The sequence below is a fragment of the Ascaphus truei genome, chromosome 2, assembly GCF_040206685.1.
Source record: "Ascaphus truei isolate aAscTru1 chromosome 2, aAscTru1.hap1, whole genome shotgun sequence".
NCBI classification, from domain to species: domain Eukaryota; kingdom Metazoa; phylum Chordata; class Amphibia; order Anura; family Ascaphidae; genus Ascaphus; species Ascaphus truei.
In genome coordinates this window covers 470,951,206-470,966,629 of record NC_134484.1, presented here as the reverse complement: position 1 = coordinate 470,966,629, position 15,424 = coordinate 470,951,206, and the positions used below count along the sequence as shown (strand labels likewise).

Here is a 15,424-nt window from a genome sequence, read left to right as displayed (position 1 = left end):
AAAATCACCAGGCAGGCAACTACAGATATGACATATACAAAAAATGAATGAATATATAGCTATTATATGAATACAAAATTAGTCACAAAAGAAATAATTATATACATTTAGATAAATCTTTGACAAACGAATGTATAATGAAATATTAACAAAAAATATTGAGAAAAGGATATATGAAAAAAAGTATAAAGAAAAACATGAATGTATAAGAAGAATACATAATCCAACACTATTATGTGTTGGAACAAAAAATTATTGTATTAAAATTAAATTTATTACTTAAAAGAATTCTAAAAGAATAATGTTAAAACAAATTAAAAAGGTGTAAATGAATCTTATACCTATATCTAAAGAACAGCAAATTGCTTGCTCATATTAATGAGATGGAATTTACATAATGTTAATCAATAAATGCAATTGTACATTTATATGGTGTGGAGTACTATATATTAGGTATATGGATTTATGTATAAAGAAATTTCTTAAACAATCTTGCTATACTGTGGTTAAGTAATTAATAGCATAGAGAAATACATGACTTATTATAAATTAATTGGTGTAATATGCATTTTTCAGAAAAAAACAGAATACATTGATTACACAAATGACAAAAGGTATATATTAAGGTAAACAGAGAGATGACATATGCATGTTTTTTTGTATTATTGAGTATAAACCCTTTAGCAAAGGTAGACAGACTAATGGGTTCCTAGAATAGAATTGGATAATTTTGGTGTACATCGGGGGATAATTGGGCAAAAAACAGTAGACGGTGAGTGTTTATGTTTATATATTATGTCTAATATTTTTTGTTATAATAACGTTAATATATATGCTGAATGGTCTTATTTCAGGAAGTGATTGATATTCCATTCAACATTCATCCCATCTGGGTACCTTGTTTTTAAAGTGAATATCCAGTAGGATTCTCTACAGTCTAATGTTTTTACAATATTTCCCCCTCTTTCTTTATTCATTATCTTCTCAATACCCATGAATGAGAAGCTGTTTATGCCTCCCTGTCTGCATTCCGTAAAATGCTTAGACACAGGGTGATCAGTGTCTTGTTTACGAATCAGTCTGCAATGTTCCTGCATCCTCGTCTTTAAAGCTCTTGTAGTCCTTCCGACATATCTCTTCCCACAGCCGCAGGTAATAAGATACACCACAAATGTGGTATTACAATTGATAAAGCTATATATGGTGTGGCGTTTATGTGGGCTGTGGGAAAAGACATGTCGAGCAGGCTTCATGAAACTGCACATGCTACAATGATTGCATCTAAAGGATCCTTTAGTGGAGTAACGTTCTGGATCTTTCACCGGCATGGATATCACGCTTGGTGATAGAAATGTGGCCAATGTCTTGGCTCTTCTGTATACGAATTTTGGGCCTTCCTCTGTGTATTCACGAAGTATGGGATCCATTTTTAGTAATTCCCAATGCTTATTAACAATTTTATTTACTTGATGACTTGATCTATTAAATTGGGAGATAAATAAAGGACAAATCCCATCTTCCTTAGTCTCTCTTTTTTTACTACTAATAGCAAGAGAGCCATCCCTCATTCTGGATCCAGACGGCAATACAGTTTCACGCTCAATTTCCGTGACTTCCTGTAATGTAGTTTGGAGGGTCTCCCGATCATATCCCCTCTCAATGAACTTTTTTGTCAGTTCCCCAGACTGAGTGATGAAATCGCTGTGGGTTGAGCAGTTTCTCCTCAGCCTGAGGTACTGACCCTTGGGTATTCCCTTAATCACAGATCTGGGGTGACAGCTGTCCGCTCTAAGAAATGAATTCCTTGAATTAGGTTTCTTATAAACATCTGATTGTATTTTTTGATTAATGTCTATATAAAAGAGAATGTCCAGGTAGCTTATGTGATGTGAATGATAATTAACAGTGAGGTGAATGTCTAGACTGTTATCATTTAAATAATTAATAAATTCTAATAAAGTGTCAGTGTTCCCGTGCCAAATAAAAATAAGGTCATCAATAAAACGTTTATAGAAAATAATATTGTGCCTGTACGTGTTGGTGCTACTATAAATAAAGTTGTTCTCCCACCACCCCATAAAAAGGTTGGCATAGGAGGGGGCAAAACTTGTCCCCATTGCCGTGCCCCGAAGTTGCAAATAAAATTCGTGCTCAAAAAGAAAATAATTGTGAGTGAGTAAAAAAAGTATTGATTCCATAATAAATGTGGTTGTGAGTATAGAACTACCTGGGCATTCTATAAAGTGGCGGACAGCCGTCATGCCCAGATCGTGTTGTATAATTGAGTATAGGGAGACCACATCCATGGAAACCCACAAATAATCCTGATCCCATGTGACTTTTTGCAATTTAGTGAGTAGGTCCCCTGAATCCAAAATGAAGGAGGGCAATGCCCGTACAAAAGGCTGCAGATATTCATTGACATATTGAGACAAACCATCTCCCAAAGATCCAATACTAGAGACTATCGGCCGACCAGGAGGGTCGACCAAAGTCTTATGGATCTTTGGGAGATGGTGATATATGGGAATGACAGGATGGAGATTGATAATGAAATCTGTTTCAGATTTTGTCAATACATGTGTGGCCGTCCCCAGATCTATTAACTCAAGGAGTTCCTTCAAAAAACAGTTCGTGGGGTCCCGGGGCAGTACAGAGTAGGAGGACACATCTCCAAGTTGGCGAAATGCTTCCCTGAAGTAATCAGCCCTACTCTGCACTACCACCGCCCCCCCTTTGTCTGCATTCTTAATGACTAACATAGGATTATCCTGCAAAGTCTTAATGGCAATTCTTTCTTCCTTGCTTAAATTATCATACCCTGGATGGGCGAAGGAAAACCCCTGAGCCAATAGTCTGAGATCACGAACCACCAGGTTCTCAAACATGCTGAGATATGGGCCTTTAGCAAAGGTGGGGTAAAACACAGATTTATCCTTAAGTTTGGACCCCCAGTCTCCTAATATATGTGTTTGTGTGTCGTCTAATGTATTACCCTGGATGAAAAGATCTTCCATATCTCTAAGTGTACATTCGTCTCTAAAGGAGTCAAGGATTCCTATAGGGGGAGAAGAAAGAGGGTTAGGTACATTACAGCTGGAGATATCATGTTCTTCATCTGGAGTTGTCACACTATGAGATTCACCTCCCATATTGGGTTTATGAAAGAATTTTTTTAAAGTAAGCTTGCGCACAAACTTATGGACATCAATCACTACGCCAAAGAGATCAATCTCCATAGTAGGGGCATACTTTAATCCTTTACTAAGTAGTGAAATCTCAGCATGTGACAACTCCATGCCTGAGATGTTAATAACATTGTTAGTATCAACTAATAATTCTTTTTCCTCTTGTTTGCTCTTTTTCCTCCCATGTCTTTTCTTTCCCCCCCTCCTTGTCCTCTTTCGTCTCTCCTGAACATTTGGTAGTTTTTTGACTGTTGGTCAGTTTGGTAAGTGTCATTCTGTTTAGCAGATGTTGACTCCCCCCGAGTAGTGGCACCATCTGATGGACGTCTCTCCTCTCTGGTTTGAACAATATTCCCTCGTTGTGTATTATTTGATCTGTTCTCCATGTCCAAAAATGAAACAGAGTGTGAAGCAGTTTCTACATCAGATAGTTCAGAATCAGCACTTTGGTAGTCAAAATTACTTGTCTTCAAAATGGATTTACTGGGTGTTGATCTGCGTGGCTGGTTATTAGATGAATCCCGCATAGAGCGGTCAAAAACAGGACCTGTTCTCTGCCAATTGTATATCTGGTTTTTCTCGTAATCTATTCTATCACGATCATATTTACTTTGTTTGCGTATCATTATTTCTCTCTCTGCATCCTCCACAGTTTTAGCCAGTATCTGGTCATACTTAGAAAAGCCCTCAATGTCCTTAAATTTCCGCAGTTTGTCCTGTAGTTCTTTAATCTGTGTGTCTAGTGTTGTTTTTTCTTTGATCTTGTGTTGCAATATTAATTCCATTAGGCCAAAGGAACAGGTATTTAGTATGGTTATCCACTGTTCCTCAAATGTTTTATCTGGGAAGCCAAAAGTTGGTGCTTTCTTCATTCTCAGGCCTCTAGGAATTCTCTTAGTTTTCAAATAATTTTCTGTGGCAACAATATCCCACCAGATTCGGGTTTTATATATCAAAAGTCTTTCTAGTCTTTGAAAGTAAATTTTCAAATCACAAATATCATTAGTGTCTGTTTCCACCACGTTATCAAAGACACGAAGGGCTTTCTTCCTTCTACATGAGTCATCTCCACAATTAAAAGTGTAAGCTGTAGGTAAGTTAACCTCCTGCACATCCTCCATCTCATCCATAATGGTTTCTCACAGCCAGATTGTGATATATGTCCATAAAATAGATAAACAATGCACAGACCTGCTCTTGTTTGAGGTATATAATTGTATCCTTCAAATAAACAATTCTTTTAATTTAATGCCAGTCCATTAGGCACGAGCTACCATAATGAAATAAACGTAGTTTGTATGTGTGATGGTGCTCTGAAAGTGCTGGGACCATATATAATGGAAGGGAGTATAAGCTGGGTATATAAATAGAATAATAGTACTGAACCTTTAAGTGGGCATAGGATACCCTGAAGGTTGGGGTGGGTTGTCCAAAGACACCCCCCCCCCTTCCTCATTGGGTTAGCCCCAGGTATTGTACTCACGTAATGTTTCTTCCCAGAATCTCCCTTCCAAAGCGTGCAGCTGTTCGTGTGAGAGTTCCAAAGGCCAGGGTGTGCAGCGCACAGCAAGGATGATAAGAGCAGGTCTTGCAATAAAAATCCTTTATTTGTAAATCATCTGGATGTGGGACAGCAGCAAACTTCAACGCGTTTCGTTCAGAAGGAACTTTTTCAAGAAGTGCTGTATACTTTAAAATCCTCAGTTTAAATGCAGCTGCCCGCCGGGTTTTCGCGCCAATAGTGACGTCATTGCGTGTCATCAGACCAATGGCAATCGTGCATGCCGCGCATGCGCCGCGCGCCAGAGCATTCTGGGAGCCCCCACAAGCCCCAGCCGCGCTCATCACGATCGGCACGCCTCTCAGGACGGCCTCCACACTGAGAGCACGCCTCCGAGAGCCGCGTAGGCTCCCTTCCTACTCCCCGCATCGGCGCATGCGCAGATGCTACCTCCAACTCCCCCAGTGATAAAAAACCTGACATGCGATCCACTACTAACTAGGAAGCATGTATAAACATTAAATTGTATGGGAACATTTACAGGCTGCTGAAAATCACCAGGCAGGCAACTACAGATATGACATATACAAAAAATGAATGAATATATAGCTATTATATGAATACAAAATTAGTCACAAAAGAAATAATTATATACATTTAGATAAATCTTTGACAAACGAATGTATAATGAAATATTAACAAAAAATATTGAGAAAAGGATATATGAAAAAAAGTATAAAGAAAAACATGAATGTATAAGAAGAATACATAATCCAACACTATTATGTGTTGGAACAAAAAATTATTGTATTAAAATTAAATTTATTACTTAAAAGAATTCTAAAAGAATAATGTTAAAACAAATTAAAAAGGTGTAAATGAATCTTATACCTATATCTAAAGAACAGCAAATTGCTTGCTCATATTAATGAGATGGAATTTACATAATGTTAATCAATAAATGCAATTGTACATTTATATGGTGTGGAGTACTAAAAAAGGGGGGGCGGTGGTAGTGCAGAGTAGGGCTGATTACTTCAGGGAAGCATTTCGCCAACTTGGAGATGTGTCCTCCTACTCTGTACTGCCCCGGGACCCCACGAACTGTTTTTTGAAGGAACTCCTTGAGTTAATAGATCTGGGGACGGCCACACATGTATTGACAAAATCTGAAACAGATTTCATTATCAATCTCCATCCTGTCATTCCCATATATCACCATCTCCCAAAGATCCATAAGACTTTGGTCGACTCTCCTGGTCGGCCGATAGTCTCTAGTATTGGATCTTTGGGAGATGGTTTGTCTCAATATGTCAATGAATATCTGCAGCCTTTTGTACGGGCATTGCCCTCCTTCATTTTGGATTCAGGGGACCTACTCACTAAATTGCAAAAAGTCACATGGGATCAGGATTATTTGTGGGTTTCCATGGATGTGGTCTCCCTATACTCAATTATACAACACGATCTGGGCATGACGGCTGTCCGCCACTTTATAGAATGCCCAGGTAGTTCTATACTCACAACCACATTTATTATGGAATCAATACTTTTTTTACTCACTCACAATTATTTTCTTTTTGAGCACGAATTTTATTTGCAACTTCGGGGCACGGCAATGGGGACAAGTTTTGCCCCCTCCTATGCCAACCTTTTTATGGGGTGGTGGGAGAACAACTTTATTTATAGTAGCACCAACACGTACAGGCACAATATTATTTTCTATAAACGTTTTATTGATGACCTTATTTTTATTTGGCACGGGAACACTGACACTTTATTAGAATTTATTAATTATTTAAATGATAACAGTCTAGACATTCACCTCACTGTTAATTATCATTCACATCACATAAGCTACCTGGACATTCTCTTTTATATAGACATTATTCAAAAAATACAATCAGATGTTTATAAGAAACCTAATTCAAGGAATTCATTTCTTAGAGCGGACAGCTGTCACCCCAGATCTGTGATTAAGGGAATACCCAAGGGTCAGTACCTCAGGCTGAGGAGAAACTGCTCAACCCACAGCGATTTCATCACTCAGTCTGGGGAACTGACAAAAAAGTTCATTGAGAGGGGATATGATCGGGAGACCCTCCAAACTACATTACAGGAAGTCACGGAAATTGAGCGTGAAACTGTATTGCCGTCTGGATCCAGAATGAGGGATGGCTCTCTTGCTATTAGTAGTAAAAAAAGAGAGACTAAGGAAGATGGGATTTGTCCTTTATTTATCTCCCAATTTAATAGATCAAGTCATCAAGTAAATAAAATTGTTAATAAGCATTGGGAATTACTAAAAATGGATCCCATACTTCGTGAATACACAGAGGAAGGCCCAAAATTCGTATACAGAAGAGCCAAGACATTGGCCACATTTCTATCACCAAGCGTGATATCCATGCCGGTGAAAGATCCAGAACGTTACTCCACTAAAGGATCCTTTAGATGCAATCATTGTAGCATGTGCAGTTTCATGAAGCCTGCTCGACATGTCTTTTCCCACAGCCCACATAAACGCCACACCATATATAGCTTTATCAATTGTAATACCACATTTGTGGTGTATCTTATTACCTGCGGCTGTGGGAAGAGATATGTCGGAAGGACTACAAGAGCTTTAAAGACGAGGATGCAGGAACATTGCAGACTGATTCGTAAACAAGACACTGATCACCCTGTGTCTAAGCATTTTACGGAATGCAGACAGGGAGGCATAAACAGCTTCTCATTCATGGGTATTGAGAAGATAATGAATAAAGAAAGAGGGGGAAATATTGTAAAAACATTAGACTGTAGAGAATCCTACTGGATATTCACTTTAAAAACAAGGTACCCAGATGGGATGAATGTTGAATGGAATATCAATCACTTCCTGAAATAAGACCATTCAGCATATATATTAACGTTATTATAACAAAAAATATTAGACATAATATATAAACATAAACACTCACCGTCCACTGTTTTTTGCCCAATTATCCCCCGATGTACACCAAAATTATCCAATTCTATTCTAGGAACCCATTAGTCTACCTTTGCTAAAGGGTTTATACTCAATAATACAAAAAAACATGCATATGTCATCTCTCTGTTTACCTTAATATATACCTTTTGTCATTTGTGTAATCAATGTATTCTGTTTTTTTCTGAAAAATGCATATTACACCAATTAATTTATAATAAGTCATGTATTTCTCTATGCTATTAATTACTTAACCACAGTATAGCAAGATTGTTTAAGAAATTTCTTTATACATAAATCCATATACCTAATATATAGTACTCCACACCATATAAATGTACAATTGCATTTATTGATTAACATTATGTAAATTCCATCTCATTAATATGAGCAAGCAATTTGCTGTTCTTTAGATATAGGTATAAGATTCATTTACACCTTTTTAATTTGTTTTAACATTATTCTTTTAGAATTCTTTTAAGTAATAAATTTAATTTTAATACAATAATTTTTTGTTCCAACACATAATAGTGTTGGATTATGTATTCTTCTTATACATTCATGTTTTTCTTTATACTTTTTTTCATATATCCTTTTCTCAATATTTTTTGTTAATATTTCATTATACATTCGTTTGTCAAAGATTTATCTAAATGTATATAATTATTTCTTTTGTGACTAATTTTGTATTCATATAATAGCTATATATTCATTCATTTTTTGTATATGTCATATCTGTAGTTGCCTGCCTGGTGATTTTCAGCAGCCTGTAAATGTTCCCATACAATTTAATGTTTATACATGCTTCCTAGTTAGTAGTGGATCGCATGTCAGGTTTTTTATCAATGGGGGAGTTGGAGGTAGCATCTGCGCATGCGCCGATGCGGGGAGTAGGAAGGGAGCCTACGCGGCTCTCGGAGGCGTGCTCTCAGTGTGGAGGCCGTCCTGAGAGGCGTGCCGATCGTGATGAGCGCGGCTGGGGCTTGTGGGGGCTCCCAGAATGCTCTGGCGCGCGGCGCATGCGCGGCATGCACGATTGCCATTGGTCTGATGACACGCAATGACGTCACTATTGGCGCGAAAACCCGGCGGGCAGCTGCATTTAAACTGATGATTTTAAAGTATACAGCACTTCTTGAAAAAGTTCCTTCTGAACGAAACGCGTTGAAGTTTGCTGCTGTCCCACATCCAGATGATTTACAAATAAAGGATTTTTATTGCAAGACCTGCTCTTATCATCCTTGCTGTGCGCTGCACACCCTGGCCTTCAGCAAAAATATATTGCATCATAGATAATAAAACAAATTTCCGTTCAGAGTCCCATTGAAAGATAAATGTTGCATAAATATAATTACCCCACTTGAACCATGTATCGTAGCGTCACACGGGTAGGGGCTGAGATATGGTAAGGAGGATGTGGAGCAACAACACAGCCGTGTCCCCTGAGAAAGTACCATGTACAGCTGAATATGTTGCCCCCCTCCGCCACTGCCCTCATACACCCGGTGCCACACAGAGTCAAGGTAACCTCACAGCGGAGGTGCACAGGGGGGATAGAATAAGGAGCGCAAACACTCACATTCTTGACACGACGGGTCTCTGATCCACGCTCAGCGGTCGGCGTTCAACATCCAGCGATGACGTCAGGTACCTCTGAACCGGAAGTAAAGAGTGGCGTGCTCCAGCCCAGGGAGGTAAAGCAAAAATAGAACAAAGCGGCGGTGCACTGCCACCGTCAGGTTATGGAAGATAGGAGATCCACACACAGTAGAAATCAATAAAAGGTTGTAGTTTTATTCATGCATATACACTGGAAAAAGATGCTACAGAGCGAACTCTGACGCGTTTCGTCCCTGCCTGGGACTTTGTCAAAGAGTATCCGGTACAGCACATGATGATGCATATATAGTGAGCCCAAGCAATCTATTGGTCAAACTTAATTAGTGAGCAAAACACACTCCAGGTGATTGCATACCCAATTAATTAATAGCCAGAGAACCCATGCCCCTTAATAGTTAATGGAGTTCACTTACAAAGCATCATCATGGACAGAAAGATATATTAACAAGATACTAAGAGACACAAATATATTTAAAAACAATACTTATCTAATAAAACAAACATGTGATATATAAAACAAGTACCAGTAACTGTGTAGCAAAGAAACAAGCAACATGTACATATATTCAAAAAAACATTTAAAAACTGACTAAAATATATTATTATAATAATAGAATACATGGTATACATTATCACATCTAAATCAATTATAACGATGTGAAATGATGAGAGGACATACTGTCAAATAGTGAATGGATTCATGTATGTATGTAATCACAAAACATTATATAATAGTAATACTAATAACTAAAGTAGTTAATAATAATATGTATATATAAAATTAATTATTAACCTATTCTACATAAATAAATTACCAAACGTGATTAAGTAATATATAAATATAATATAATTAAATATGAATGTAAATATAACCATCCTAAATCCCATAATAATTAATAATTTGATCAGAATCAAACTAAAAAATGCTTGAGATCCCACTCAATATTGATCCCAGTGGGATGTAATGTGTTCATAACATGAATCCAATACATTTCCCTCGTGTTGAGCTTATTCAATCTATCTCCACCTCTAGGGTGGGTTTTAACATGTTCTAAGGCAGAAAAAGAGAAGTTGGAGATATCGCCAAGACTGCACATTGAAAAATGCCTTGACACGGGGTGTAGCATATCTTTTTTCAGAATATGTCTAATGTGTTCTTGTATCCTTATTCTTACAGGTCTTATCGTTCGTCCAATGTAAGACATCTTACAACCACACTGTAAGTGGTAAATCACATGACTTGTATGGCAATTCATAAAGCTATTAATACGATGTTTGCCCTCACACGTAATGATGTCTTTTATAGATCTGGCATATTTACAGGTTGAACACCGCCCGCAGGGGAAAAAACCTTTTGGAATATTACCTAGTGGTTGTCTATTAGACTGTGCATTGAATAGACTAGGAGACAAATAATTACCTAGAGTTTTAGTTTTTTTATATATGAATCTTGGTCCTCCCTGTACAAGGGAAGCAATATCATGGTCTAAGGTAAGTACTTTCCAATGTTTTTGAAAGATTTCTTTAATTGCTTTTGATTGTTTATTGTATACCGAAATAAAGGACGGACAAATTGAATTGTCCTCATAAGTGTTACGTTTCTTTTTATTCCCTCTATTGGATTTTATAATCTCTTCCCTGTCCAGGGAATCTGCATAATCAAATGCTTTAATAATGTCCTCCTCTTTATAGCCTCTTTCTGTAAAATTATCTGCCATTTCACGTGACCGGCTCAAAAATATCTAATTCGTTGAACATATCCTCTTTAATCGAATGAACTGCGCCTTAGGTATACTCCTAATGAGTGCTGGTGGATGACAACTCGTCGCACATAAAAGTGCATTTTTGGAATGGGGTTTACGGAAAATGTTCGTCTGTATTTTTTTATCAATGTCTATTGAAAGTGTCATGTCAAGATAATCTATGTGATGGATATTCTGTGTATATGTAAAATGTAAATTATAATCATTACTGTTAAGTGTATCAATAAAAGTGCACAGTGAGTCCAAATCCCCATCCCACACCAAAATAAGACTTTAGTTATTAGTATTACTATTATATAATGTTTTGTGATTACATACATACATGAATCCATTCACTATTTGACAGTATGTCCTCTCATCATTTCACATCGTTATAATTGATTTAGATGTGATAATGTATACCATGTATTCTATTATTATAATAATATCTTTTAGTGAGTTTTTAAATGTTTTTTTGTATATATGTACATGTTGCTTGTTTCTTTGCTACACAGTTACTGGTACTTGTTTTATATATCACATGTTTGTTTTATTAGATAAGTATTGTTTTTAAATATATTTGTGTCTCTTAGTATCTTGTTAATATATCTTTCTGTCCATGATGATGCTTTGTAAGTGAACTCCATTAACTATTAAGGGGCATGGGTTCTCTGGCTATTAATTAATTGGGTATGCAATCACCTGGAGTGTGTTTTGCTCACTAATTAAGTTTGACCAATAGATTGCTTGGACTCACTATATATGCATCATCATGTGCTGTACCGGATACTCTTTGACAAAGTCCCAGGCAGGGACGAAACGCGTCAGAGTTCGCTCTGTAGCATCTTTTTCCAGTGTATATGCACGAATAAAACTACAACCTTTTATTGATTTCTACTGCGTGTGGATCTCCTATCTTCCATAACCTGACGGTGGCAGTGCACCGCCGCTTTGTTCTATTTTTGCTGTTGTATTAACACATGTATATATGTATATGTGATTATTCTAGTCAGTGAAGACATTATGGATAAGATTTGATGCTGTTAAAGCTGCAGTTCAGTCAATATCCTGCATGTGTGGTTTTTTTAAATAAATCAGTTCTATAGTAAGAAAAAATACTTTTAGCATTTTCTGTTTTAAAAAAAACAACTTTGAAAGACCAATTTTCTTGTATTCTATTTTAACAGCCATTTGCTAAGGCACTGCCCCTTCATGTCCTGTCACAAGCCCTGGCACACACCTTTGTCAGCCCTGCCCTCCCTCTAGCATGTCAGTGCAGGAGTGCGCATGAATATTCATGAGCTTGAGTGAAGCAGAATATAAACAGATCCCTTCACAAATTATGTCACCAAATTTTGCCTATCAATACATGGAGAACTAATTGACCTTTAAAAGGCGGCTGTTAATTGATGTCAATTACTTGAATGAGACCCTATATATACCATGTCCTCCAGGCCCACCACATGAACCTGACTAAGCAATACGTTGCGAAACATGCAGTTCATGTAGGGCCCTGGAAGTTTGCATCATCTGCATCATCTGACCGCTATCGGCCACCGTAGGCAGCTTCAGCGCCCTGCTGGAGTCCTGAGCACCGGACGCGGGGCAACGGAAGACACTGCAGCGCGACGCGGGAGCTTGCTGCGTGTACCGGAGCGGTCCCACATGTGAGTGTACTGTTGCTCACTTTTTATTAATAAATTACACCTTTTACAACGATATGTGTGGTGTCACCTTTACACACACATAAACTACTGTGTGCGCCGGGGAAGATTCGTGATAGGACACAGACGAGGGTTTGCCATTAGACTGCTGAGCTCCATAACAGTAGGATCTTGGACGGCATCTGGCAGCCGTGAAAAGACACCATTACCTGTGTCCGGTACCACACTTGGCCATGTGAGTACACTGTGATATATTATATATTTAATCCTTCTACCACTACCCTTATTGTGTGTTGTTCATTGTGTGATAGGCACATCTTCTGATTCCCTGTAACTAGTATTGCGCCCCCCTATTCTCTCTTTTTTTCCACATATTCACACCACGAGGATCGCGGGAAGATCCTTGGTCAGGGGTTGAGCAGCAATCAAAACCATCTTGTTTGGGTTAGTATGGTTCATCGTTATTTTGTATTATTGTAGCATCGTCGTATTTGGAGGCAGCGCCCCAGGTTATCTCTCTTTTTTTTGTTATATGTATGTAGCCTGGTGGTGAAGGCATATATATATCAGGGGTAGTAGTAGGTTGTGTGGGGGCCGGCAGCGTCTTTAAATGACTGTTTTCAGGAATTAGGGGCTCCCCTACACAGTGGCAAACGTTTTATTTGCTCCCTTCACCTCTCCCCCACACTCCACCTGGATTATAGCTATGCTGTGGTGCTCCTCTGGGCTCCCCTGATGTTACTCCCTATTTCTCAAATGAAGAGTCCTGGGCACAACTCCCTATGCTGAGTGATGGGGTTTCCCCTATTCTTTCTGGGGTCTACACCTGTCTGCTTCGGCCCACGTTCAGGCTAATATCGGAGCTGTGTAGCTCTTCTCTCCTCCTCTCTATTCCCTGTGCTCTCCTAAGTGCTCCTTGCGATCCCGGTGGCCATTTTAAAATTACATGGGTGAGGTGCAGGGGACTGGACGATGCACGAGCTGGGTGGTCTCGCAGCCCTCGCTTTCATCCTCTGCTGCCCGCTCCCTCAGGGAGGTATCCCGCTCCGCCTCCTAACCTCACAGAGGACTTTTCCTATGGCTTGGGGGTAGGGGTAGACTCACCCCTCATCGGCCGCGCTCCGATCCAAGATGGCTGCCTCCCGATTGCTTCTAAAAGCACTGCCTCCGCGCTCCTCAACCAGGCGCTCTCAAAGTTGGTCATGGGGGGTGGGGGGAGCGCTCGCATTTGGGTGCTTTTTGGGGGGGGGATCCTGATAGGTCAGGTCTTTTGCTGGTAGACGGAGCTCATGCATCACGCGTCCGCTCAGCTGCAAGTCCAAGCTCATGTTTTTTGTTTGCTTTTCACCAGTATCACGTTATAAGTTTGCACCTAATTCATTTATCTAAATTAGACAGGTCTGCAAGCCTACTTTTCACCATTTTCTCTTGGCATACAATGCTTCCACTCCAGCCAGGGATTCTGGGTCGTGAAATGCAAATGAGTACAAGTATGCTAAGCAAAAATAGTAAAAAGCAGGGTGTCAGGCCAGTCTGAGACATGTGAATCTGCTCACAAGTGATATTTTTATTGGCATTACTAAACGATACACTTTTATATCACAAGTGATTAGATTCATATGTCTCAGACAGGTCTGACACCTTGCTTTTCACCATTTTCGCTTGGTTTATGTGCTGGGGACATTGCTGCAATTGTGTCACCACATGCCCTAACACCCGCTGTGGTTCGGTGCTGTGCTATGAATCACAGTTTCAGAGGCCCTGCACTCTTCGCCACGACAATGAAAGTGATTGCTCGGGGAGAGCGAGGAGCCTTTATAAGACTTACTTTTTCCAGACCTGGCCTCCGCCATGTATGTCAGGATGCCACGTTATGGCAACGTGATGTCACCGCTGGAGTAGGGTGGCAGGCAAGTGGAATACCCCGGGCCACATTTCAACTTCAATACACCAGACTAGATGCATTAACACTCTTGCTGACTCGTTTGTGCTCTTTCACAGATGCAATTGCACTCATCCGCAGATACATTTGCGCTCTCTCGCAGGCGCATTTTCGCTCTCACAGATACCATGGCGCGCTCTCACTTTCGCAAACATCTTGGTGCTCTCACACACCTTGGTGTTCTCCCTCTCTCGCAGACAACTTGGCGCGCTCTCTCAAAGACACATTTTCTCTCTTGCAGACGCTTTTGTGCTCTCTCGCTGATGCATTTTCGCTCTCTCACAGACACCATGGCGCTCTCTTGATTTCGCAGACATCTTGGCGCTCTCTCTCTCACAGACATCTTGGCGCGGTGGGTGATAGGGGTAGTTTCCCTTGGGAGGGTGGTTAGGCCTGCCGGGGGAGTAGCTGGAGTGGTTAACCCCTTAATTACATTAGACACTACCCGCTAAGGTAATTAAGAGGTTACTGGACAGTAGATGGTATTTTAATGGTTGGGCATCGGCTCTCTATTGGATGTTGGTGCCTCTGAGGATGATGATGATGATGATGACCTTCATCTTGGCATGGATAAGTACTACTTTTATTCACTATGTGGTTATCTGCAGGGCCTGTTTAAAAAATTGTGTGCCCTTAGGCACTCACCTTTTTGCAAGCTGTACTGTACAGCATCGCAGTATCAAATGATGCCGCAACGGCATGTTTCCATGGCAATGCGACGCTGTGATGTCGCCTTGTCATTGCACAGTGAAGCTGGACGAGGAGGCTGTCAACAGCGCACACGCCTGCCGATATG

The 15,424-nt window shown here is 39.6% G+C and overlaps 1 long non-coding RNA gene across 1 annotated transcript in view; it reads right to left on the bottom strand.

The window, feature by feature from the left end:
* LOC142488382 (uncharacterized) overlaps positions 1-13,872 on the bottom strand; it is a 41,960-nt gene extending 28,088 nt beyond the window's left edge. The window contains exon 1 of the long non-coding RNA XR_012799403.1: positions 13,791-13,872. This is a non-coding gene — a long non-coding RNA (uncharacterized LOC142488382). The remainder of the gene's footprint in view (positions 1-13,790) is intronic.
* Positions 13,873-15,424: the final 1,552 nt, after the last annotated feature.